This window comes from Pelodiscus sinensis, chromosome 9 (genome assembly GCF_052426305.1).
Source record: "Pelodiscus sinensis isolate ZL-2025 chromosome 9, ASM5242630v1, whole genome shotgun sequence".
In the NCBI taxonomy this organism is placed as follows: Eukaryota; Metazoa; Chordata; order Testudines; family Trionychidae; genus Pelodiscus; species Pelodiscus sinensis.
Genome location: NC_143060.1, coordinates 56,100,939 through 56,124,153, shown reverse-complemented (window position 1 = coordinate 56,124,153; position 23,215 = coordinate 56,100,939).

Below are 23,215 nucleotides of genomic sequence, written 5' to 3'. Positions count from 1 at the left end.
TATTGTTTCGCACTCTGCTTAGATATAGGCCTTGATTAAGGGAAGCACTAGCATGTGCTTGTGTTTTTCGTGAACCAAAGACATGTAGGCGAGGTTTTTGACAAGCCCTTTGCTTTTTCCTGATGTTATCCCTTATCATTCCACACAATGAAAGCCCTCTAAACACTCACTCCATCAATCACTATTGGACTCTGTCTCTGGGCTACCTCCTAAGTCTGTACTTAATATGACATGTTCCTTCACTGCATCCAAAACTTTTTGCAATACACTGGCCCAGGAGCTGAATGAAATGACTGTACCAATTGTTATTTGATGAGTATACCACAATGAAAACAAATACCATTGCTGTAAGAGAAGAATATTTTTGTAAGGATGTCTGCTTAATTGCAGTGTGCTCCTGGCACTTCATTTCCTACAATACAGCTAATAGACTTGAGCCCAGACTTTCCAGGCACAATTCCAGACATCTCTGCTGTCTAACACAAAATGTTAGAAGTTGCCTTCTTCATTTCTATGTTCAGTTAAGGCACAAGTGCAGCTTTCAGACGGCTTGTTAGGAACTTATCCTTCACTTCAGTGTTTGCTAATGTTTTCTATCAACTTAAAAAAATCATTAATGGGAGCATCCTCTCCATTCTAAGCAAGATACATTCAGACTAGAAATGAGGTGAATTTTGTTTTTGTTTGTTTGTTTGTTTTCTACTGTGAGGATAACTAACCATTGGAACCAGTGGTGAATTCTTTATCTGTGTAAATGTTTAAATGCAGATTGGATGTTTTTCTAATTGCTCTAATTCAAACAGAAAATAATTTAAGAAAGTCTTATGTCTTGTGTTGTGAAGGTGGTCATACTAAATCCACACAATAGACCCTTCTGGCTTTATATTGTCTGAAGCTAAAATTCAAGGGAAAATTGTGGTCACTTTTAAAATGCAGTTAATCCTGTCTGCCCATCTATCTATTTAGAACTTTAGGCCATACTCATCACTGTGGCATCTGGCCACCAAAACAGTATCAATATAGTCACTAAACATTCTATGTTGTACGTAAAGTAGGCGATGGGACACCCTGGCAATTGAATTTCATCATGTGGGTGAGCAGGCACATTTTTTCTAAGTTTAATTTTGAACCTGGCACAGATTTCCAGACACCTTATCATGTTGAGTGTTCAGCTCTGTTAAAAATCTGACCATACATGTCAGTGGGAGCCACTAAGTATTTAGAATCATTGAATATCTGGCCCTGAGTCTCTTAAGGTCTGGCTTTCAGGGCTACAGCCTCAGATAGTCTAAATCAGCATGTCACCATGGACTGCAGTGCATTAATTAATACCAGCTAAGGGTCTGGCCCCTGAATATGCGATATTGTTAGTAATACAGCAACTAAAGAGTAGAAATGAGAATCTATCCACTGTGCCACCAGGTGTAATAACATTTTATTTGGTGGGAATTTAATTAAACAGCTGACAGGTGTATAGAGTTGGTTCAATATGAGACAATTAGACTTCTGCTCTTGTATTATTGGCAAATTGTTTTCATTTGAATTGCACCGTATGGAATAATTACAGGGCACCATTCATTATGTGACTTGCCCACATTGCTGTGCCTTTGTCTGCTCAATACCATGTAGGGCTTGCTCAATACCTGTCTGTGCATAAGTGCAGTGAATCGGTTCTAAGTTAATGGTATTGCCACTAATGTAGTGGTCCGTGATACACCAAAAACCCTTAAGCATGTGCATAGATTCAAGCATGTGGGTGGTACCTAATGAAGTTAATGGGCTACTGGCATGATTCATGTTATGTGTGCTTAAATGCTGCAGTGGATGGAGGCCTTAGTAAACAACATTGGGTTGTATGCACCATGGGAACCTTTGCAACATAGAATTCCCTGTTTGTGAATTCCCCATTTTCTCAGCTCTCATGCAGCGTCTTATGTGTCCAAGAGTGATGTTTTGGGATGGGGTTGGATTGAGGAGGATGCAGCTTATCATCCATAGCATGCCACAGTGAATCTTCTTAAAAAATGAATACAGGCTAAATCTATATTAACTGTTAGGTGGCACACTGCCCATCTCTTCTTGCTCTACTCATTTATTGAGGCTTACTGGCCAGCTTCTCTCTGGCCTGGTTGGAAACAGGTTCATAGGAAAAAGGCATAAGGAGCCACACAGGAAAAAGGCATATTTTTCTCTTCCTTTTCTCCTCACCAACGCTGCCTAGGCAGTGTGTAGGTGTCGGTTGGAAAAAACGAGATGCCAGGAAGGAGGAGGGATGCAAATGCTCTAATTGGTGTCATTGTCTTATACAAGTCAAACCGTGTATGTGGGAACCATGTTCATGTTGCTCAGAGCACTAACTCCTCTGCTCCCAGCAGGGGGCAGTCACAACAAGTAGCGACAAGGAACCAGGGGTCATTGTGGCACTTCCTGGGATACTCAGAGGTCTGAGGCACCTTGCTGCCACCTGCCCTTGGCATGAGGAAGTCATGTCTGTACCTACACCTACCTACTTTCTTGGGGCCCATCAGCACAAAAGGGCCCAGAGCTCCCAGCACAGCTGCTGCTAGAGCCCCAGGCCTTTGAAACACTGCCAGAGCTCCTGTGGCACACTCTGATAGCTCTAAGAGCTGGCAGACAGCGTGGCACCCCCAGGCAGCGCTGAGAGCTGGCTGCCCACAGCCCCTTGCCATCTGCCCGAGGCCTTGCCCTTTGTGGGGGCACAGAGCCAGTCCTCCTTACCTTGCCCAGAGGTCTGGGGAGAATGACGGCTCCACTGTCTGTACCTTCCATGAGTTCAGTTCCTCAGTCTACCAGCCATGGGCAACACAAGCATTCCCCTCTCAGCGTAGGCAGGCTCTTATGTCCATTTGTGGTTTAGCAATATAATCAAAATTCAATCCCAAGGCCTCTATGCAATAGTCTGGAGTGTCCGGCTCTCATTCCAGTAGACATACATTCCTCAAGCCACATAGTCACAGAGTCCCTATTATCAGAGAGGTAGTACTTCCCAGGTTACAAGAGATACCACATGCTACAGTACAAAGATATGGCAGCAAGTCGAACTAGTGGAATCAAATGGTTACCTATAAAATAGAACTGCAACAATCATTCTGGAGCTAACTGACAAGATAGTTTGTCAAACTGTTCACCAGGGTTTTGCAGCCAGGCAAGTTCTGATCCTGTTTTTCAGGAGACCAGCCCCGCTCTCAGCTTGTCATCTCTGTGAAAGCTCCTGCATGTCCTGATATACTAGATTCATCCTTTGATCTTAGTACATAAACAAGGACAACCTACTGCTGTGATTTCCTTCCTGCAGCTATTGCAATCTCTGATCAGTTTCTCAGTCTTGGTTAGCTGTTGGCTCCGTAGGAGCAGACATAGAGGGAAGTCTCTACTGCTCCCTGCATGAACAGAACCTGTCACTGACATATCCTCTCCTGGCATCTTCCCTTCAACTTTAATGTTTTAAGAACACAATCTCCAGTGTGGATTCATTACTTCTTAAATATTGTCTGTATACACATTTCACAATGATTATGATGTCGGGAGGATACTGTCTCTCGGTAGGGTCCTTACATGCCACGCTTTGGTGAATTATTGGGCTTATACTGGTCTCAAGGGATTCCTGTCAAACCTGAACTCTCTGCCAGCTGGCACAAAGAAGTTTCCTGGGTCACAACCATCAGTCATTGTACGGTCTGGCTGCTACTGATGTGGGGATTGAAACCTGAGTGACTCACAGAGGGAGACACCTTCTTTAAATAGCTCTTAGGACATACTGTGATTCATGGGAAATCTCAGTTTCTGACCTTGTCTCTCCACCATTGCAGAGCAATCAGCTCTGCAGTATTTGGAAATCCAGCGCATGAGATCCAGCTCTTTCCAATTTACCTTGCAGGCAGGCTCACTGACAGCAATTCCAGGCCCCAGGGTACAAGAGTCCATGGTTCCGTAGGTATGCATAAGCTGTAGACACAGTCTACCTGACACTTAGGTGGTGCTGCACTTGCACTCACTGGTGCCCAGCCAGCTCTTCCAGAACATTAAGGGCTTCCACATGCCCTTCTGGCTGCCATTGCCACCCCCAGGATCACCTCATGCGTGCCTAGGAACCTTGTGGCCTGTCCAGGCAAGTTCCCCCTTTGCAGCTGTCTCCCATTGGCAGGCCCCCGGCAATCTTTTTACATGATTTTTTTTCCTTTATGCATTTGTATTGTTTATTTTAAGTGCTGGATGCTGGTATTTTACATGACTGTAACACCCTTAGCTTGAGACTCACAAAGGGGGAGATTTCCAAAAGCACAAATGGCTAATAGGCCTTTCCCATGGAAATTTAGGTTCCTAGTCATTGTTTGTGCCTTTGGAAAGATTTCTCCCATGTGGTTTATACTATTTAAGCATCAGCAAACCCTTCTGAGCTTCTTGATATTAATGTGAATGTGATGGTTGCTCCATGAACTCAATACTACTCTGTTCAGTGCTAATAAAATAACCCCTCTCCCCAACCCTCATCACAAGGCAAATAACTCATGTTATCAAAAGGATCAGTCTTGGCCCCATTTTACAGGTGGTGGCACTGAGATAGAATAAAGGTCTAGAAACTTGCCTTTGGTCATACAGGAAATCTGAGCCAGAGCTAGGAACAGGGCCTGATCTCATGCTTTAACCACATTGTAAGCTCCCTCTCTGCCTTATATCACTATGGCAGGAGACTTTTCCCCTGTAGCTACTCTGTCCTGCCTTGGACTTACTGTTTGTCCTCTCTGTACATATCCTTGGCTTGCTCCTTGACACATCTCAACTCCCCCTCCCACATTTCTCAGCATAGCTACAAATCTCCCTGTCACAACCTCTGCAATATTTCCCAAGTAATTATTACAGTGCTTAAGAAACAAAGGACAATAAATTCATTTTAAGACTCTTACATCTTCAAAAGAAAGGACTTTCAGAGTTCAGGCAGTCAGTGGATCTGAATCTGATCTCAGTAAACTCTGGTGCAAACTCAGGAGTAACTGTAGTGAAGTTGTTGGAATTAAACCAATGTAAAAAGAGAATCACCCCCTCTGCCTTTAATCTTTCCCTTTACTTATATATATCACAGAGATCTGAACATGAAAGTGACCTTGAATGCAGCAGCATATGCTTATGGGATAAAATACTTGACCCAAGTGCCTTAGATTAAGGAAATTGTTCCAGCCATTTAGTTGCTTTTGGGGAGGTTTGCAATGAGTCTTCAATGACACCTGAACAATTTTTGATGTAACTTTTGTTTAATATAAATTAAATCTCCCTAAAAGCTGATTTTATTCTTGTAAGGTCTTGTAAACATCACAAGATATAGTTAATGAGCAAGTTGTGTTATATTTACAGTGGTAGAGTTTCTTCACTGACCGTGTTAGTCATTAATTTACAAACTGAGTGCAAAGTTGATGGGTTTTAAACAGGATAAATAAGACTTGTTTATTGATTCAAAAGTAATTTACCCCATTGGACATGGTGGTTTTGCTGGGCTTACAAAAGATGGTACCAACTGCACTCAACCTAAGGGATCTGCATATAAAACCCAATCTAATGGGCTTTGGATCAGATCCTAGGTTTTAGACCTCTTGTTTATCTCATTATGTGTAGATAAGGGAATTGATTCTTATCTAAATTATACTGTACTCACGCAAATTGGGAGTGAAGCAGACATATGGTTTATTGAAGTTGGATAGTGGCATATTGAACACAGAAAATAAACTGCAAATAGGTAGTTAAAACAGTTTTGATTGTTAATGAACTTTTGAAATTTGTTTCTTGTCTAGTTATATTAAATGCACTTTTTAAAGGTCCAAGTATTCACATAAATCAGTATGACTGACTGTAGGGAGCTGATCCTGAGAAATGAAGTGAAAATAATTAATACAAAGGTTGATGAGCTATTATTGATTATTAATTATTAGAGTTGTTTTCTGGACAGTTCTGGAAACTCTCTGCTATAAGAAAACCTTGAATAGTGTATTTTGGTGACATACTTGGTTTTGGCCTCAAACAATAGCTATGAACTTTCCCTACACAATTGCTGTTGGGCCATACTACTCTCCCTGCAGTGAGTTTTAATTATTCTGTGCTAATTAAGTAACTGCTTCGTACTGTGAAAAGTGTTCCCTTTGACGTGCTATGAGCAAAGGTGCATACATAAATACCATAATGTATGCGGAAAAGCATCCATTGCATCCATTTTTATCTCTTGAACTATTTCATGCCTCAATGTTCAGTAGGTAGAATGCACAAATATAATTCCTAATACCATAGTGTACATGTAATATAGTACTTATTTCTGAGCTACAACAACAAATTAACAGGGCAATTCTGATTTGGTTAGCACTGACCTCACTTGTGCTTGGTAATATCTGTAGTCCTTCATGAAGTTAGATGAAAGCTGTTGTCTTCAATTATAGTCATGTTAGGAAAAGGCCCTGTCAGGAGAGCCTGAAAGTAGAAATATCCTCTGGAGTATAACTGCAGCAGATTGGGTTCTGTTGTTAAATTCTCATTATTTTAACTAAATACAAGCAGACAGTGGATCATAAGCTACCACTATGTTCCTTAACAGATCAAGGACAGTACATTGCTGAAAGCTGTGATTGTGTCTTTCTGTCTTCCCAATTTACAGAGCCAGAGTTTGTATCATTCAGTGTGTAATATAATATGTTTCTGTATTGAAAGGGGCAGAATTTGATTAAAGGGCAAGAACTGGGAACATGTTTGTCACATCTCTGATGGTGTTTCTCATGAGAGCCCGTATTGTCCTCTGTTGATGTCGGTCAGGTGCTTTTGAGACAAAAGAGAATGCTGTAAAAATAGAACTAAATGTGATTGTGAAGGAGAAGAGGCTACAAAATAGAATAAAAAGGGTTGGGGTGCTGGGGCCAGGGTTTTATTTTCTGAATGATGCTGAGAAGAGAATAACGTGTGTTCACTGTGGTGCCCCTTTTCCAAGAAGAAGCAGATCCTTAGTTCACTTTCCTGTTGGAGAAGGAGTAGAGGCATAGAATAAAGTTCAGAGCTAGTCTGAAAATGAAGGAGGGAAAATAGACTGAAAGTAAAATTGTCAATTTTTAAAAATTCTGACCTTGAACAATCAAAAACTACTGAAACCGAAAACATTTCCCTTTGTTCAGTCAGAAATGTTTGGCTTTCCAAGAATGAAAAAAAAATAAAGCAGATGCTTTCAGAATTTTTTGCCAAAAAAATTTTCAGTTGGAAAAAAGCTCCAATGGAAAAAAGTGATCAGTCTGGTCACAGATTTCTAATGTTTTCAAAATGGAACCAAGTCCTCTTACCTAAACAGAGATGGCCCCATACTGCATGCAAGCAATTCCCTTTAGCATAAACAGGCAACACTGCTCAGTCACCAAAAAGCTGCTGTCTTGGTCCCTGTCTCTTATGGGGTCTTCTGCCAAACACTTCCTTACATTTCCTGTCTCAGCCACATAACTTTTCATAGTGAAAAATATTCAGCTAGTGGCCTCAAAAGGTGGCCTCCTTTTGTGAAGCTGCTCTGCAAGACAGGACTCAGAGAAAACAGTAATCTCTTCTGATTGCCTTGTTACTACCTGACTCCTTTTACTGCTTTTTGTGGAGAATTTCTTACTAAGTGCTTATACATCAACCGAGTCATAACAAGCATGGCTCTGCCAGCTTTTGCCATAACATCCAAATACGGGAAAGAGGAAGATGGGTTAGGAATGTGAATCAGCCTGAGAGTGAGGGGAGCATGAAAGAATCAGAAAAACGTGGAAGAAAATGGGCATTATTGTGTTGCATTTAGTGGCCACTGAGCTCCGTAAGCTCTGTAGATGTGGACAATTCTAGCCACAGGAGAATGGGTGAGGAAGAGCCCCCAGGGTCCTCACACTGTGTGCTCTGTGAAATGTAGCTTTTCTAGACTTTCCTGTGATCACCGACAAATGGTTAGTGGCTGGGGACCTAGAAGAATCAGCCACTACAAGGATCCATGGGCAGGATTTGTGCAGTGCACTGTGGTCTGGGAATTGTGGATGGGGGGGAGGAATTTCTTGCAAATGTTCACCTTTGGGTGTGTCTAGACTACATGGCTCCATCGACGGAGCCATGTAACATTTCACGAGGCATACCAGAGCAGTCAACAAAGGCTTCCCTTGTCGACTGCGCTGCGTTTGGACTGCCGCGCTGTGCCGGATCAGCTGATTGTCGGTACAGCGCGGTGGTCATTTTTATTTTAATGAAGCAGGGATTATTTAAATCCCTGCTTCATTGACTATGTCGAGTCAACTACTTTACATGGCTCCGTCGATGGAGCCATGTAGTCTAGACACTCCCTTTCTGGTCTACACAGTAATACAGCTTCATTACGTAGTCTGGGTGTTTAGTCCAAGATTTAGGGTGAATTCTTGTATTCAGAATCAAGCTACAAGAGGGATATTGGTAGTGTAAGCTTTCCTCTACACTGTCCTCCAAAAGTGTGCTCTAATCCTGACATGAAAGAATCATCTTGAAACATCAGAACTTGTCAACTAATTCCTTGACATCTCCAAACAACTGTTTTTCTCTGAGACTACCAGCTAGTTTCTTCTAGGCTACTGAACAACTTCCAGTGACCCAAGTCCACATACATATGAGCTCCATTTGATTATTTCAACATGGGCTGCAAAGTTTTCTTTCAGTAATTTTGAAATATGACCATATTACCCCAGCTAGCTGATTGGTTAGCCAATTCTAGAGTGGGGAGGAGGGGTCCTAGGTTGTTATTTCTGTTAGGGGGAGAATTTTATAATGGAATCAGGTGTTTTTCTGATGCAATCTAGAACATTTTGCACAGAATGTATAAAGTTCTGTGTTCCTAAACAGTAGGAATAAAACAACATAAGACAGTTTCTTTGCCCAAAACACTCTTAGCTTTTTTTTCTCAGGGTCATGCTCCCAGAGCATACCTACCCATAATTAGAGAAAGTGTGCTCCTTCTCTGTCTCCACCAGTGGGCATCTGCTACTTCTCCTTTACACATAGGTACATACAGGGCATGTCGAGACTATATCCCTCTTTCAAAAGAGGGATATAAATTAGACAGATTGAAATTGCAAATGAAGCCAGGATTTAAATTTCCTGTGTTTCATTTGCATAATGGTGGCCGCGTGTTCTTTCGAAAAACGTCTTTTCGAAAGTAAAACCATCATCTAGACAGGGTTCTTTCAGAAAAAAAACCTAGATGGTGGTTTCTCTTTTGAAAAGCCCTTTTTTGAAAGAACACGCAGATGCCATTATGCAAATGAAGCATGGGAAATTTATATCCTGGCTTCATTTGCAATTTCAATCTGTCTAATTTACATCCCTCTTTCGAAAGAGGGATGTACTCTAGACATGCCCACAGTTTCTGCCCACAGTTTCTCCATTGAACATCTCAGTGCCTGCATGTGTTAGAACAGTCCCCAGGAAACCAGTTGGGTCACATGGTTCAGCTTCTATTCAAGCCTTGCCAATTCCCTACACTTTCAGTGGTGGCACCTTTTGTTTCATCGGTCTGGTTCTGTAAAGGAGCTTGCTTGTGTCTTTTATTTATCCTGAAGGAAGGGAGGCTGTTATGCCCACTAACTTCAATGAAGTTTCACCCAACCGCCAGCATAAGAACAATATGTAAATTAATTATAATAGAAAAGATACGTAATATACAAATTAAAGATAGTTAATTGAATTGAGAAAGTCACAATAATATGTTTTTACTCTATTGGAATAAAACGTTTATACATTATTTATCATAATGAAACATACAACAGGAAATGTAACATTTCAGCTTTTCCCCATTGAAAAAAATAAAAAATCAACAGACTCTGACAATATATTTCTATTTTGACACAACTGGAATTTTTAGGTCAAAAATAAGTGGGTATTTTTTTATATGCACTACTAGTAAGGAAACCTGCTGCTGTCCATCCCTCGGGGGATTTGCCCTGCATAGGGCACACTTGATAACTAGTAATAAAGCCTCAGAATTGTATGTGCTCCTTAACCCCACCCAATGAAGGGTTGCCTACACCCCTCCTTAGCCCATGTTGTCCCCATCCCCTCAGGATCACAGGACAAGGAGCAGGGCATTGCCATGAAGAAGGCTGATTCCTTCTTTCTCTGAACAACCCTTTCAATGAGGGAGAGATGAAATCTGCATGAAGATTATAGTATTTTTGTGCAGATCTGGGAGATGGCAGGAGGATCTCCTCATAGTATTACATCTGTTTGGTTTACAGTATATTTCCATTGTAAATACTAAAATTCAAGCTTGTGTCTTAAGTGCAAGGGGCCTTATGCAATTTTCTGATAGGATAGTGCCCTGATCTTACAACATCGTATGCAAAATGAAACCCAGGTTTAAGAAAGTTTTCAGCAAACCACTAACCAAACTGCTGCACTCAATAGAATGAATTTTGAAGTACTTCTTTTGCTCCACAATAACTGCTGTCATTTACTGGAAAGAGGACATGTGGTTTAATAGCTACTTCTCTCCTGCTGAACAGAGCTTGCAACCTAGTAATGATTCTGGCAGATAATCCTGAACTTTGGGCCAATGTGAAATTTCAGGTTAATGAAATGGGCTATGTTACTTCATGCTCTTACCAAGAAACCATTCTTGGCTAAGATATAGGAACTTGCTACGCGAGCCCATAATTGCATCGTCACCTGAACTTGATCAGTGCCAAGTGAACATCCGCCGGTGCCAATTCTGCACCTTATTACTTAAGCATTTGAACATTAGAGTTAAATCAAATTGTTTGCACCATTCAGGCAAACACTTACAATTGTGACACTCATAATAGATGATACATTATGAAAATATCAGTGTCTGTGTTCAAAGTAAGAATGTAATTCAATAAATACAAGCACTGAGCATTGGATATATTGGGCCCCCATGAATTTTTTCTATGTAGAATTATAAACAAATGGAATAATAGTTATAATAAATATTCAAGCAAGTGTTCAACATTCAGTTGCTTCATGAAAAGAGAAATGTCGATTTTGAACAATGTAAAAGAAAATCGTCAATATTTAAGCATTGTTGTTATTCAGTGCTACACTATGATTCAATTAACATCTGCTTTTCTTTGCATGAGTTCAAAAATATTACAAACTTCTGAAGGCTTTTTACCAGCTATCTCCTTATTTGGCCTCCCCACGCTTACAGCCTTGTGCTTTAGAAAAAGTAAGGATTAATAATAAATTATTCATAATGGCTCCATAAAGACAATGGAGAAAGACAGTGGACATGGAGAAAGACAATGGATCTATCTATTATGGCTGTTTGGCTGTTAGGGGAACTGGAAATGCCTACATGAGTCCTTGTGCCCAGGAGAGCTCGGAGCTGCTATCAAGCTCTATACAGCACCTAGCACAATGGCGTTCACAAAGGGGGCTCCTAAGGACTACAGGCTACAACTAATAAAATACCAAGTTGTCTTATCCAAACTCCATCAAAGTCCATAGAAATCTTTTCATTAACTTCAAAGGGCTTTGGATCTGAAGAACAACTCACCAAAAGGAGGGGATGGGGAAGATTCAGTTTTATAAAAGTGTTCCTGCAACCCTGGAAGGGTGAGGATTTGTGTCTGCACACAATGTGTACAAAGAAGCACTTATGTAAGTCTGGCATGGATGCAAATTGCACACTTCTTGATGAGAACTGGGGTCTAGGTTTGTTGAAAAAAATAATTTAGAATGTTATTAACTTAACCAGCAAAGTTGAATCTTTCTGCGTCTAGGGTTTTCAATAATAACTTCTTTAATAAAAAATCCTTTCATTCAGTTTTTCACCAAAGAACCAATTATACTAATATTTTCAGAAAATCCCATGGTCTTATTGCTGATCAGATGAATTAAATGCATTTCTGACTCAAATCTTATTGCAAAAAAGTATTTTGTTATTTTCAGTTCAGTTTAAGTCACTTTACTGTATTTTATATAGTGCCGTGCATAGGTTAATGTATCACAATAGCATGTAATGTTATAAACAACATATCTAATGGGGAATTTGGAGCAATAAAGGTCTCTATACTGGTCGGTCATTATATCATGCTACTATCTTAAAGATCGTAGCAAATAAAATTCAGTGTAATAGGATCGCAAATTAGTTAGCCAAGTTTTTGTTATCCAGGAAATGAACAAACTTAAATGATAACTTTCAAGACTGACATCTAAATTTATCTTGGTTTTACTTACTATATGAATGTGCCACTAATTGAACTCTTTCATGTATACTAAGGGCATGTCTATATTTAGCAGAAGATCATGGAATCATAGAATCATAGAGTTAGAAGAGTCCTCAGTAGGTCATAGAGTACAACCCCCTGCCCAAAGCTGGACCAACTCCAAATAAATAATCCCAGCCAGGACTTTGTCAAGCCAGGACATAAAAACCTCGAGGGATGGAGATTCCACCATGTCCTTCGGTAACCGATTCCAGTGCTTCACCACCCTCCTTGGGAAATAGTTTTTTCTAATATCTGACCTAGACCTCCCCCACTGCAACTTGAGACCATTGCTCCTCATTCTGGCATCTGTCACTACTGAGATCAGCCTCTCTCCATCCTCTTTGGAACCTCCCTACAAGTAGTTAAAAGCTGCTATCAACCCCCACCTCCTCCGCACTCTTTTCTTCTGTAGGCTAAATAAGCCCAAATCCCTCAGCCTCTCCTCTTAAGATGTGCTTCATCCCTCTAATCATTTTGGTTGCCCTCCACTGGACTTTCTCCATAGGGTCCATATCCTTTCTGTAATGAGGGCCCCAGAACTGGACGCAGTACTCTAGATGTGGCCTCACCAGAGGAGAAAAAAGGGAAATAATCATTTCTCTTGATCTGCTTGCACTGCTCCTCCTACTGGCTACAAGGGCACTCTGTTGACTCATATCCAGCTTCTCATCCACTATAATCCCCTTTTCTGCTAAACCACTGCTTAGCTAGTTGATCCCCAGCCTGTAACATTGGTTAGGATTCTTCTTTCCCAAGTGTAAGACTTTGTTCTTGTCCTTTCTGAACCTCATCAGATTTCTTTTGGCCCAATCCTCCAATTTGTCTAGGTCTCTCTGGACCTTCACCCTAACCTCCAATATATCTACCTCTTCCCTTAGCTTAGTGTCATCCATAAACCTGCTGAGGGTGCAATCCATCCCCTCATTCAGGTCGTTAATAAAGACATTGAATAAAACTGGCCCTAGAACCTATCCTTGTACTCTGCTTGAAATCGACTGCCAACCAGATATCGAGCAGTTGATCACTACCCATTAGCCCGACCGTGTAGACAGCTTTCTATCCACCTCACAGTCCATTTATCCAATCCATACTTCCTTAACTTACTGGCATGAATACTTGGCTAAAGTCAATGTATATCACGTTTACCACCTTTCCATGTCCACAGAGCCAGTTATCATGTCATAGAAGCTAATCAGTTTGGTCAGGCATGTCTTGCCTTTGGTGAATCCATGTTGATTATTCCTGATCAATTTTCTTTCTTCCAACTACTTGTAAATGGATTCCTTGAGGATGCCCTCCATTATTTTTACAGGGACTGTGATAAGCCTGACTGGTCAGTAGTTCCCTAGATTGTCCTTCTTCCCTTAAAAAGAAAAAAAAGCATTGAGTAATTCAGCTTTTCCCACATCATCTGTCACTAGCTTATCTCTGTCATCCAGTAAGGGTCCCACATCCTCCCTGACCACCTTCTTATTGCTAATATGCCTGTAGAAATCTTTCTACAACCTTTCACTTCCCTTGCAAGCTGCACTTCTAATTGCGCTTTGGCCTTCCTGATTACACCTCTGCATGCTCGAGCAGTATGTTTATACTCTTCCCTAGTCATCTGTCCAAGTTTCCTCTTCTTGTAAGCTTCCTTTTTGTGTTTAAGCTCACCAAGCATTTCACTGTTAAGCCAAGCTTAGCCTACCATATTTGCTTTTTTTACTGCTCATTGGAATGGTATGTTCCTTTGCCTTCAATAAGGCTTTTTCAAATAATAACCAGCTTTCTTGGATTCCTTTCCCTTTCATGTTAGCATCCCAAGGAATCCTGCCCATCAGTTCCCTGAGGGAGTCAAAGTCTGATTTTTTGAAGTCCAGGGGCTGTATTTTGCTGCTCTCTTTTTGTTAGGGATTCTGAACTCGATCATCTCATAGTCACTGCTTTCCAGGATGCCACCCGCATCTACTTCCCCTATTAGTTCCTCCCTGTTTGTGAGCAGCAGTTGTCCCAGGAAGTTATCCCCAACATTCTCCAAAAACTTCTTGGATTGTCTGTGTCCTTCTGTGTTGGTCCCCCAACATATGTCAGGGTGATTAAAGTCACCCATGAGAACCAGAGCCTGTGATCTGGAAACTTTTGTTAGTTGTCTGAAGAAAGCCTTATTGAACTCATCCTCCTGATCTCGTGGTCTATAGCAGACACCAACATGGTATCATCTTGTTGCTCCTGCCTCTAAACTTATCCCAAAGACTCTCAACAGGTTTTTCTCCTGCTTCATACTGGAGCTCTGAGTAACTATTTTGTTTTCTTACAAATAGTGCAACTCCTCCTCCTTTTCTCTTCCCCCCCCCCCCTCCCGTCCTTTCTGAACAGTTTATGGCCTTCCATGACAGTGCTCCAGTCATGGGAGTCATCCCAACAAGTCTCCGTTATTCCAATCAAACCCTAGTTCTTTGACTGGGCCAGGGCTTCTAATTCTCCCTGTTTGTTTCCCAGGCTTCTTGCATTCATATACAGACAGCCTAGATAACTAGCTGATTGCCCTACCTTCTCCATACGGACCAGGAGTCCTCCTCTCTTGCACTTTCCTCCTTGTGTTTGCTCCTGGTATCCCACTTCCCTGCTTATCTCAGGGTTCAGGTCACCGTCCCCCGATTAACCTATTTTAAAGCCCTCCTCACCAGGTTTGCAAGCCTGCCCATGAAGATGCTCTTCCCTCTCTTTGTTACATGGATCCCATCTTTTCCTAGCAATCCTTGTACCCAGAACAGCATCCCATGGTTGAAGAATCTGAACCATCTCTCTGACACCACCCTGCTCAACCATGCATTTATGCATTGACCTCCAGAGGTCAATCTTCTAGTGTTTGTTTTAGCGGGTCTCGTGTAGACCTGTTAATCGAACACTGAGGTCAGCTCCCACCGGCATTTGGTACTCCTCCCTTTGTGAGGAGTAAGGGAAGCCCACAGGAATGTTTGCTCCCATCAGCCTCCCACAGTGTGGATGCCACCATGGCTTGGCTTAAGTTAAGCTGATTCCGGGTATGCATTTTGCATACCTGGAGTTGTGTACCTTAAGCCTACCTTCCAGGTCCAGTATGGTCCTGGCTTAAGTAGCCAGGGGTCCAATACTGAATTTACGCTAATGTAACTCTGTCAGTGAACTCCCTCCAGATTTACAGCAGTCTAAAGGAAGGCAGAATCAAACCCAAAGCTCCATTCACTTGTCTGAGAGGTGCACAAACTCCAAACCAAAACACAGCAATGTTCAAGCTAGTGGTTGGTTCAAAAGGTTGAAAATATCAATTTGCAACCTGCCAAAGCATGTTTGTACTGAAATAACTGATCCAGAACAAACCTCAGTTTTTCTCTCCCCCTCAGCTCCTTAAAAATGTTATGCAGATACCCAGAATGACTTTTGCAATGTCAAGTTGTTACTGGTATTGTTTTACATAATTAACCTGAATCAGATTTAGCTTTCTATTCACAAAACAATAAAGCATGGAACAAAATGATAATACACAAATCCTGCACTGGGTTATTCGGGAGAAAATAAAAGTGTTTATCTACAAAAGCCTGGTTAAATATAGAGAGCTTGTGGTGAGTTAAATCTTGCAAATACTCCTTGTTCCACTTAGAACACACAGATTTGTATAGACTGGCGCTGCACTAGGCTTGAATTCCCCAGCAGCATCTGCATCGACTGCACTTGGATTCAGCTCTGATGGGCACAGCACCACAAGAGGAAGTATTGTATCCCTGTATGACTTCCAACTGAGTCTCTGAAGAGAAACAGGAAAAAATCTTAAAATACAGAGCTGCCAGAGCAGATGTAAACAAGTCTCTGCATAACTAGGCCTTTACACTTACGCCTCCCTCTCCATCTGGCAGAAGAACTGCAGTCTATTGTGCCTTATCAAAACACAGGCCCTGAGTGAGAGCAATCTTCGCTGGACTCTGGGCTATGTAGAGATAAGAACTGTGGTGATGAGGAACTACCACTACACTGTCGGCAGCAGTCTGTGCTGGCAGAGTGGGAAAGATGGACTGGTTGGAGGTGATTGCAAGGAGAGCTGGAGCCTGAACCTAGGAATGAAGTGGGGCTGGCAGAGGTTTGCAAGTAAGGACTCTGCCACTGTGTGAACTTGATTTATTTTGCTGTTGTTTTATTTTCCTGTGTTTGCTAGATAACTCGCTTGTTTGTCTGTGTGGATTTTAGCAGCCATAGTATTCCAGTCCTGGTTCTCCAAAGCCTTGTAACAAAACAAGATGAAAATGGTTTCAGTCTGTTTTGGTAGCATTTTGCACTCTCTTTTCAGTGGCATCCAGACTCCACAAGGTACTGGGCAATGGAGAATTAGGATCTCTGTATTTAAAACACCTACAGTACATCTACAGAATAGTGTTATTTCAGAATAACTGACATTATTTAGAAATAACATGGTGCATGTATACACAGAAAGCCATTATTTCAAAATAATTTTGAGATGGCTCACTTCTTACTCCAATTCTCGTAGCCCTCAGTTCACAAAGAATAAGGGAAGTCAAATGAAGAGTGTTCTTCCTTCAACTTCCTGCTGTGTAGACAGAGCCAAAGGCCGAATTAAGCTATTTCCACTTCAGCTACGTAATGAATGTAGCTGAAATTGCGAATCATAATCTGGCTTTGTCCCATAGTGTAGCTATAGCCCTAAAGAATTTTTATTTACCCTAACAGTGGCCTCTAACATAATAGATGCATCTCCAATATTAATGAATAAACTTGATCTCTTTCTCTCATTGTACCTGAATGCTAATATGTGGGAGGCTGAATGAAATTTGGAAATTTTGTAATGACAATTTGAATACTTCCTTGCAACAAATATATTGTTTTGCAAAAGGCTTAATTTCTCTGAAAAGTCCTTATTATAGGGTGGGCTTACACTTAAGGGCACACCTATCTCCTGCTCCAAATACTGGCTCTTTAAGGACAAGCACTCTGGTATTTGTAGTCTTTAGAAGGATGAAATGATTGTGGGCAGCTGGGAGCAAGGCCAGCTGGGAAGAGGGAAGCTGTATAAAAGGCAAATCCTGGTGCTTAGTCAAAGAAGAGGGTGGTTTAGATTGTGTTTTGACCTTGCTTGCCTGAGAAATGTAGAACTCTGGATTTGGTGGGAGGACCAAATTGTCAAGACAGCAAAGCAGCCTACCAATAGTAGAATGAGGAGAAACTTATACAACCTATTAAGTGAAAAGTAAGCTACCCAGTAATGTAAGTTGTCATTCAGGAAGGCAGATATGTTTGAGTGGACTTGAGACTTATTACGGATGTTTCCCACAGCTCTAGTATTTGTCATATTATAAATGCATAGATTGAGCTTGAAATGCGATATTAAGGACTTAGAATAATGACAGTTAATGCAGTTATGGGAAAGCATCTCTAGGCCAGATCTAATTAACAAATGCTTGCCTTGAGTCTCCAGTGTTTGGCTAGAAGCAGTAAGAGTATTCAGATACTACAGTTGCAAAGTCTTTCAGCACTGATGTCCTCATCAAGCTTGTGGCCTCATTTGTGTCTTCCATTTGACCATTCCTCCCCACTCCCATGTAATGTTCAATATTGTAATTATCTGAATTAGATTGTAAACTTTTTCAGTACATGCAAACTTTTTCAGTACAAGCAAAACACCATAACTACTTGGCAGGCTGGCCTTAAGAGCAGCCACACCGGGGCACTGAGATTTATGGGTGCATTTGGGAGGAGAAAATCCCATGGGAGGCTGCAATCATTTACGTGATTTTTTTAGGCTGGCTTGTTTGCTTGTTTTGTTTGTACCTTTTTGGGGATGAAGTGGGAGGTAGAGGAGACAATGCCAAAAAAACCCACACCCCACTTTCTATCCTGGCCATGAAAATATGTAAGGCGGCCCCCCAAATTCTATCACTTCCTCCATTCTCTTGATGAGTGCCTCCCCCTGCATTCAGCAAAGCTTTGAGTGGGCACAGGAGTCTGTCAGTGAAGGATCAGGTCTTCAGGCTGTACTTCCTTTGAGGAAGGGACAATACTTTGGTCTATGTGTGTTGTAATGACCTGCGGAAATAAAATAATGAGGGTTTTTTGTAAACCATTGGTATTTACACAATTTGTGGCACTCTAGCATTGTTAATGTGCTGAATCCTATGAACAAGTAGCCAAGTGTTTGGCACAATAATATTAAAATATCTTATGCACTCACATATAGATGTCTTGTTACTTTTGGGTTCCCTAGCAGATCTCATAAGAAATTTTCTTTACAACAAGAGTGAACAATAATGTTTCTTCCAAAAAGAGTAATTCTTCTAACTTACATAGAAGATACTGACCAGGCCTGCTGGTGGAGGGAGAGGGGCAAGAGGGTTGTTGACCTGGGAACTGGTGATTCAAAAGGTCCCGGGGCTTCTGGCCACCACTGCCACTGCAGCAGTGAAGAGAGCTAGAACCCTAAGCCCCTTAAATTGCACTCTGAGCAGCTCTGAGAGCTGGCTGCGGGGAAGGGAGGGTTGACACACTCTGAGCTGCACGGAGCACTGGCTACTCCCCAGCCTTCTACCTGAGGCCCCACCCCTTACAGGAAGCTACTCTTTCCGCTCTGCTGCCCAGGGCCTAGCAATTAAGTCAGTGTCGGGGGGCTGACAGATTTTGAGCATTATTTTTAACATCTGTAATTTAAAAAAAAATGAACTCATGCTATCTTTGAGTACAAAATGAAAATACCGTTGTGCCCATAAATAGTGGAGAGTTTCTGAAAGGTCATGGGACAATCAAAATAACCACTAGAAACATAACAAATGAAATGTAGGAGTCGTTTCTTAAAACACTCAATTAGCAGTTGCTTTTTTAAATACAAATTGTCAAATCTGCTTTCGTTCCAAAACATGCTTAAAATTAAGATTAATTGCCATTCTAAAATGTACATCCACTTCGGCAAGAAAGCTGCCAGCTTTTTCATTTTTCAAGATTTCTTTTGCAGTGCTCTAATAGCACTGAGGTTATCAGAACATGTTAGGTCTGGTGAAACTTAGCTACTTGATAAACAAAAGCTGCCAGTTACCTTCTGCATGATGAATAAGGAAAAATTGAAAGGAACTGCCTGTGTCAAGGCCTGGATCATCTGAAAAGCATTATAATTAAAACTGGCTTATGACAGAATACCTATCAAACATCTATTTGTCCATTACATTGATTACTTTCCAACAATTTTAATCTTGTTCTATCTCTTAGGTAACTTCCAGCAAGTACAGATTTTTGTTATGTATAAAATAATGAAAAACAATATTTTATATTTTGTCAATAATATTCACATTCACACTTTTCAAAACTATTAGGAATAATTAAATCCCTAATCTTTAATTAAAGAGACTGATGGGAGACTCCCAATTTGCAAAGGAGGTTAGCGCATGCCTCCTGCTAAAAATGCCCAAGATATCTGCCTTCAAAATATTTGTTGCTTTTATAAGTAGAGAAACTTTTGCACTTCTAGATGCCTACAGGAGAGGGGTGAAGTGGTACAGTATATTGATTGACTTAACAGTTTTCTAAGTCCTGCATAGTTGAACTTGTAGAAACTAAGGCATTTGGTTTTATAAGCAGGGGATGCGAGAAATAGTCAAAACACAGCATTTTATCAAGTTCCTACAATGAGCTCCAAATGAGCCCAGGGATCCAGCTACACAGAGCTGATTTCAGAATCAGGCTACAGGAATGCCTCAGTTAATGTTGTAGTTATGTTCACTACTTTAGGGGAAATGATGTTAAGCAAATCCAATTTCCCCATAAGTTGTTACTGAGTATCCAGGGAGGTTAAAGTTTTCTCCCACTGTTTTTTGTATGTTACATTTCTTGATGTCTGGGACATTTAAGGGTGCATTGCACAGCTTTTAACAAGCAAATGGTCTAACAGATAAGCAACATAACAATACAATATTATGGGGACAAGATAAAGTGAGGAGTTACTCTATAAAGCACCAGCAAAAGGGCTCTTGTTTATTATGATACTGCAATGTAGTCCAGGCTTCAGAGACATCAGCTGATACTGTGATCTCCCTGTACTCAGCATGGTACAAATATCTAGTAAGACACAGTCCCAAAGGATTAGTTTGAGGAGCTTGGAAACTCTGTGGGCTGGCTGGACCCAAGGAGCCTGCCTGCCTGGCTTTTCTCTAAATTTTGGATGAAATCGGCGTTTTCCAATGGGAAGAATTGCTCCACTGGAAATGTTTCCACCAGCTCTAGGTGAAACAGAGGAATGGAAAGGAGAAATGATTTGACCAAAGTCATGCAGCTGGTCAGTGTTGGAGACATGTTAGAATTTTTGTCTCCTGACTCCTAAATCCAACATCAGGTTCACAGATCATTTTGCAGCCTAGGTCTATGGCATAGAGCAAGTACGGGAGGCTCATATTGTGTAAAGGTTTTATTAGCACAGTTATTTGAGACCATCTGCTTCTTTAATGAATAGCAAACAAAACCAAAACTCAAACAAAGACAAGTTTTATATTGCTGAATCTTGCCTTCCATATTTCAACCTCCACATAGCTGCCTCATTATAAATTAAATAAATCATGTTGTGACATCTTTATTTTAATGACTTATTCAAAAGCCAAAGCATATTAGCATTGCTTCAATGATGTTTTCTTTATTTGATGGAGAGGGATCATTATTTTAGCAGACAGTTCTTTGAACAAAACTTAAGCTTGCATTGCCCAGACACAAAGTCTGACCCTGTAGCCTTTATTCTTTTAATAATGAGTCATCTCACTGAGGTATATAAGGGGCAGCAGGATCTGGCCTATGGAGATTAGCAGAAGCATCAAAACAACAAAATCCTCTTGGAAATATTGAGGTTCCACAATTCTACTGTTAAAATAAGTTTTTAAATGAGACTCCCATCAATTAACCTGTATACTTAATCCTATTTAAATAGCAACATGTCAAACATACCTGCTAACCAAAATCCCTTCAGAGATTTCTGTGGCTTTAAGTACCATACATCACTGTGTAAGGATTTTTTCCTAAATATTGACTTTTGGTGTTCAAGGTTACTGATGATGTGCTCAGGCACATTAATCATTCTAACCACTTCAACAAAGAAGCTCATTAAGATGACAAATACATTATCAGGCAAATCATCTAGCTGATTACATACTTTCAATTTTATCTATAATAGATTGCAACTGAATAAATTCCTGTGTCCCCTTCTATTTAAATATGCAGAGCATCTGTGAGTCTTTATATTAAGATTCTTCAGTGATGCAACTGTAACTAATGGGGTAGAAGTGATTTCATGTATTGTTTTGTGGTACCCGATAAAAATAGATATGATTCTTTAATGTTAACTAAAAAACTTGTTTTAGTGTCAAGGAAGGGATATGAGATCTAAAGAAACAGGCAGTTATGAAAATATGATAAGAAGTTGTCCAAAGTTTTTTTGTTGTTTTTTGTTTTGTTTTTGGTCAAAACTGAAACTTTTTCATTCCTAGGGAAATAGTTTTTCCTAATATACAATATAGACCTCCCCCACTACAACTTGGGACCATTGTGCCTCGTTCTGCCATCTGTCACCACTGAGAACAGCCTCTCTCCATCCTCTTTGGAACCTCCCGTCAGGTAGTTGAAGGCTGCAATCAAATTCTTCTCTTCTGTAGGCTAAATAAGCCCAAATCCCCCTCAGCCTCTCCTCATAAGTCAAGTGCTCCAGTCCCCTAATAATTTTGGTTGCCCTCTGCTGGACTTTCTCTAATGCATTCACATACTTTCTGTAATAGGGTGCCCAGAATTGGTCATAATACTCCTGATGTGGCCTCACCAGTGTTGAATAAAAGAATAATCACTTCTCTAGATCTGCTGGCAATGCTCCTCCTAATGCAACCTAATATACCATTAGCCTTCTTGGCTACAAGGGCATACTGTTGACTCATATCCAGCACTGTTATCCCCAGGTCCTTTTCTCCCGAACTACTGCTTAGCCAGTTGGTCCCTAGCCTGTAACAATGCTTGGGATTCTTGCGTCCCAAGGGCAGGACTCCGCACTTCTTCTTGTTGAACCTCATCAATTTATTTTGTCTCAAACCTCCAATTTTTCTAGGTTACTCTGGACCTTATCCCTTCCCTCCAATGTGTATACCTCTCCCCCAGCTTAGTTACTTTCATGTAAGTTACTTGCGTATAAATAGGGCAAAATTTGGTGCAAAGTAATTTCAGGTTATTATGTAAATATACAAGCTAAAGTATTGTATATTTCACACAGACAGCCTTTAAATTCTACTTTCATGGCCCAGGTCTACACTAGACTTGGAAGTTCGACTTAAGGTATGCAGCATCAACTACGTAAAATACTTTACCTTAAGGCTTACCTTAAACTGAGCTTGGCACCATTCCCACTGTGGGAGGCCAATGGGAGCATACACTCCCATTGGCTTCCTTGACTCTTGATGACTGTGAATAGCACAGGTGCCGGCCAGAGCTACCCTCAGCATTTGATTTACAGGTCTATATTAGACCCACTAAATGGAATTCCAGAACATCGATCTCCAGCACAGCGAGTGAAGATGTGCCATTGGTGAATAATATCACAACCTTTTAAGTGTCTAGTGATAGAAATGTAGCCGTGTTAGTCTGGGGTAGCTGAAGCAAAATGCAGGACAATGTAGCACTTTAAAGACTAACAAGATGGTTTATTAGATGATGAGCTTTCGTGGGCCAGACCCACTTCCTCAGATCAAATAGTGGAAGAAAATAGTCACAACCATATATACCAAAGAATACAATTTTTAAAAATGAACACATATGAAAAGGACAAATCAAATTTCAGAACAGGAGGGGGATGCGGGGGGGGGGGGGGAAGGAAGGAAGGTAAGTGTCAATTCACAGACACTTACCTTCCTTCCTTCCTCCCCCCCCCCCCGCATCCCCCTCCTGTTCTGAAATGTGATTTGTCCTTTTCATATGTGTTCATT